Genomic DNA, 5,290 nt, shown 5'->3' on the forward strand with positions numbered 1-5,290 from the left:
ACCAGAGACTGAGAGATACAGACTGAATCCAACATGCATAAACTGTACCAGAGACTGAGAGATACAGACTGAATCCAACATGCATAAATCGTACCAGTGACTGAGAGATACAGACTGAATCCAACACGCATAAACTGTACCAGAGACTGAGAGATACAGTCTGAATACAACATGCATAAACTGTAGCAGAGACTGAGAGATACAGACTGAATACGACACGCATAAACTGTACCAGAGACTGACAGAAACAGACTGAATCCAACACGCATAAACCGTACCAGAGACTGAGATACAGACTGAATCTAACACGCATAAACTGTACAGAGACTGAGAGATAGAGACTGAATCTAACACGCATAAACTGTACAGAGACTGAGAGATAGAGACTGAATCTAACACGCATAAACTGTACCAGAGACTGAGAGTTAGAGACTGAATCCAACACGCATAAACCATAGCAGAGACTGAGAGATACAGACTGAATCCAAGACGCAGACTGAATCTCTCACCGTCTTTTCCTGGTTTGCTCAGTGCCTTTTTGAGTCTGCAGTATCTTTCTTTTATTTTACGTTTTTCTGTCCGTTCCTTTCTGAATGCTAATAGTGGTTTGCTGTTTTTCTGTGTGTTTTTCTCTGCCTGCCCCATTCTTGGTGCTGTTACTCAGTGTCCTTATGGCATTGTGCAGTGAGGGTGAGTCTGTCAGCACATGTGTTGCTGAGTCCGGGGTTCTTGAGCTAGCTGACTGCAAGGCTATTATTTTAAAAAGATCAAGAAAAAAAGACATCTCTTTGGCGAAGACATCGCAGTAATATGTGGCTTGAACAAATTCAATCGACAGCAGAGTGGCGCAGCGGAAGCGTGCTGGGCCCATAACCCAGAGGTCGATGGATCGAAACCATTCTCTGCTATTTATTTTTCCTGGTAACGCAAACAACTCACTTTTAAAACTTTGTGTTACCCACAATCGCATCACGCATCTGAAAACACTTGAATGCCATCAGCTATCCTTCCACTCAACCGACCAATCTGCAACAAATTACTCTTTTGCTCACACGAACACAAGCCGCACAAGCTGCAAACACGGACCAGCCGACTCTCTCTCCCCTTTGTCAACCCCTTCCTGCAGCGCCTTCTCTCCACCACCAGATGGTGATGTTGGCCACGGTAAAACCAGGGCAAATGGTCAAATCGAGGAGATGGTCAGTAACAGAAAATAAAACAGGGAACACCTTGACACACCAACAGAGAACACCTTTACACAACAGAAAACATATTTACACAACAGGAAATACCTTTAGACAACAGGGAACACACCATATAAATGCTCTCTTTCTCCATCTCAGTCTCGTTGTCTGTCTCTTTCGATCACTTTCTGATTCCTACAATACTCTGTTGCTGGTTTTTTGTGTGTTTTTCTCTCTGCCCCACTGTCGATGGTGTTACTCAGCGTTCTTGTAACATTGTGTAGCCAGGCTGAGCCTCCCATCACCTGCGTTGGCGGCATCTGTTAATAGTTAACGTTTCAGGTTTGTTTCGTTAACTCACGTTAACTCTGTTCCTCTTTGGCAGATGCCGCCAGACCTGCTGAGTATTTCAAGCATCTTCTGTTTATGTTTCAGATTTCCCTTGGAGGAGAGAAGGCTGAGAGGTGATTTGATAGAGGTATTCTAAATCATGAGGGGTCTGGACAGAGTAGATAGAGAGAAACTGTTCCCACTCGTGAAAGGATCAAGAAGGAGAGGGCACAGATTTAAAGTATTTGGTAAGAGAAGCAAAAGTGACATGAGGAAAAAATTTTCACACAGCGAGTGGTTAAGGTCTGGAATGCGCTGCCTGAGAAAGTGGTGGAGGCAGGTTCTGCCTCCAAGCATTCAAAAGGGAATTAGACAGTTAAGTGAAAAAGAAGCATGTGCAGGGATATGGGGAGAAGGCAGGAGAATGGGACTGAGGGAATTGCTCTTTCAGAGAGCCGGGGCAGACATGATGGGCCGAATGGCCTCCTTCTGCACTGTAACAATTCTGTGATTCTGCGGTGAGCAGAGCAGACACACGAGCTCAATGACAGGAGAGCTCGGCCGTCCCTGAGTTTCAGCTCCCGGCTCTTAGATTTCCTCATCCACTCTGTCTTTACTGTGGATGTTCAGGGGTTCCTTGTCGGATCTGAGGACTGTATCCATTAAACATTCTGTGCCAGGAGATCCACACACTCTCTGTTACCAAGATTTATGGGTTATTTATACCCCCAGCTCCCTCTGCTCCTGCACCTGCTTAGAATTGTTCCCTTTATTCTATATTGTCTCTCCATGTTCTTCTTACCAAATGAATCACCTAATTTCTCTGCATTGAACTTCATCTGCCATCAGTCCACCAACTTGTCTATGTCCTTTTGAAGTTCTACACTATCCTCCTCACAGTTCACAATGCTTCCAAGTTTCATATTATCCACAAACTTTGAAATTCTGCCCTGTACACCAAGGTCTCGGTCATTAATATATATCAGGAAAGGCAAGGGTCCCAACACTGATCCCTGGGGAATTCCACTACAAACCTTCCTCCAGCCCAAATAAACATCCATTGATCACCACACTTTGTTTCCTGTCACTCAGCCATGTTGCTACTGTCCCTTTTATTCCATGAGTATCTAATGCTTTTTGAAAGTTCATGTACACCATGTCAACAGCATTGTCCTCAATAACCCTCTCTGTTACCTCCTCAAAAAACTCCAGAAAGTTAGTTAAACATAATTTTCCCTTAAGACATATCCATGCTGGCTTTCCTTAATTAACTCGCATTTCTCCATGTGACTATTGATTTTGTCCCGAATTTTCTTTTCTATAAGTTTTCCCACCACCGAAGTTAAACTTACTGGCCGATAGTTGCTGGGCTTATCTTTACAACCTTTTTTGAACAAGGGTGTTCTCTCTTTGGCCTCCTTATCTCGAGACACAATGGGTAAGCGCCTGGAGGTGGTCAGTGGTGTGTGGAGCAGCGCCTGGAGTGGCTATAAAGGCCAATTCTAGAGTGACAGGCTCTTCCACAGGTGCTGCAGATAAGATTGGTTGTCGGGGCTGTTACACAGTTGGCTCTCTCCTTGCGCTTCTGCCTTTTTTCCTGCCAACTGCTAAGTCTTTTCGACTCGCCACACTTTAGCCCCGCCTTTATGGCTGCCCGCCAGCTCTGGCGAACGCTGGCAACTGACTCCCACGACTTGTGATCAATGTCACAGGACTTCATGTCACGTTTGCAGACGTCTTTAAACTGGAGACATGGACGGCCGGTGGGTCTGATACCAGTGGCGAGCTTGCTGTACAATGTGTCTTTGGGGATCCTGCCAACTTCCATGCGGCTCACATGGCCAAGCCATCTCAAGCGCTGCTGACTCAGTAGTGTGCATAAGCTGGGGGTGTTGGCCCCCTCGAGGACTTCTGTGTTGGAGGTCCTGCCACCCGATGCCAAGGATTCTCCGGAGGCAGCGAAGATGGAATGAATTGAGATGTCGCTCTTGACTGATATACGTTGTCCAGGCCTCGCTGTCATAGAGCAAGGTACTGAGGACACAGGCTTGATATACTCGGAGCTTTGTGTTCCGTGTCAGTGTGCCATTTTCCCACACTCTCTTGGCCAGTCTGGACATAGCAGTAGAAGCCTTTCCCATGCGCTTGTTGATTTCTGCATCTAGGGACAGGTTACTGGTGATAGTTGAGCCTAGGTAGGTGAACTCTTGAACCACTTCCAGAGCGTGGTTGCCAATATTGATGGATGGAGCATTTCTGACGTCCTGTCCCATGATGTTCGTTTTCTTGCGACTGATGGTTAGGCCAAATTTGTTGCAGGCAGCCGCAAACCTGTCGATGAGACTCTGCAGACACTCTTCAGTGTGAGATGTTAAAGCAGCATTGTCAGCAAAGAGGAGTTCCCTGATGAGGACTTTCCGTACTTTGGACTTTGCTCTTAGACGGGCAAGGTTGAACAACCTGCCCCCTGATCTTGTGTGGAGGAAAATTCCTTCTTCTGAAGACTTGAACACATGTGAGAGCAGCAGGGAGAAGAAAATCCCAAAAAGTGTGGGTGCGAGAACACAGCCCTGTTTCACGCCACTCAGGATTGGAAAGGGGTCTGATGAGGAGCCATCATGTTGAATTGTGCCTTTCATATTGTCATGGAATGAGGTGATGATACTTAGTAGCTTTGGTGGACATCCAATCTTTTCTAGTAGTCTGAAGAGACCACGTCTGCTGACGAGGTCAAAGGCTTTGGTGAGATCTATGAAAGCAATGTAGAGGGGCATCTGTTGTTCACGGCATTTCTCCTGTATCTGACAAAGGGAGAACAGCATGTCAATGGTTGATCTCTCTGCTCGAAAGCCACACTGTGCCTCAGGGTAGACGCGCTCGGCCAGCTTCTGGAGCCTGTTTAAAGCGACTCGAGCAAAGACTTTCCCCACTATGCTGAGCAGGGAGATTCCACTGTAGTTGTTGCAGTCACCACGGTCACCTTTGTTTTTATAGAGGGTGATGATATTGGCATTGTGCATGTCCTGAGGTACTGCTCCCTCGTCCCAGCACAGGCAAAGCAGTTCATGTAGTGCTGAGAGTATAGCAGGCTTGGCACTCTTGATTATTTTAGGGGTAATGCTGTCCTTCAAAGGGGCTTTTCCGCTGGTTAGAGAATCAATGGCATCACTGAGTTCCGATTTTGTTGGCTGTATGTCCAGCTCATCCATGACTGGTAGAGGCTGGGCTGCATTGAGGGCAGTCTCAGTGACTACATTCTCCCTGGAGTACAGTTCTAGGTAATGCTCAACCCAGCGGTCCATTTGCTTGCATTGGTCAGTGATCGTGTCCCCTGATTTAGACTTGAGGGGGGCGATCTTCTTGATGGTTGGCCCAAAAGCTCTCTTAATGCCATCATACATTCCTCTGATGTTTCCGATGTCTGAGGCCAGCTGAATATGACTGCATAGGTGTTGCCAGTAGTCGTTTGCACAGCGCCTGGCTGTTCTTTGTGCAGTGCTTCTGGCTGCTTTAAATGCTACGGATGTTAAATCGCTGGGGGCTTTCTTGTTGTTCAACAGTGCAATGCACTTAGCGGCTATGACAGGTTCCAGCTCTTCAGTATGAGATTGAAATCAGTCTGCATTTCTCTTCGCACCTTTGCTGTAGGTGGTCAAAGCTGACTCATAGATGGCGTCTCTGATGTGGGCCCACTTGGTCTCAGCATCCCCTGTGGGAATGTTTTGAAGGGCTGTTACAAGTGAGTTTAGAAATTTTTGTAACAGCTGTGGATGAGA

The 5,290-nt window shown here is 46.6% G+C and overlaps 1 non-coding gene across 1 annotated transcript; it reads left to right on the plus strand.

Annotated features, from left to right (window-relative positions):
• Positions 1-836: 836 nt before the first annotated feature.
• trnam-cau (transfer RNA methionine (anticodon CAU)) lies at positions 837-908 on the plus strand. Its single transcript has one exon. It is a non-coding gene; the product is annotated as a tRNA-Met (tRNA).
• Positions 909-5,290: the final 4,382 nt, after the last annotated feature.

Source organism: Heterodontus francisci, unplaced genomic scaffold (genome assembly GCF_036365525.1).
Source record: "Heterodontus francisci isolate sHetFra1 unplaced genomic scaffold, sHetFra1.hap1 HAP1_SCAFFOLD_632, whole genome shotgun sequence".
Lineage (NCBI taxonomy): Eukaryota > Metazoa > Chordata > Chondrichthyes > Heterodontiformes > Heterodontidae > Heterodontus > Heterodontus francisci.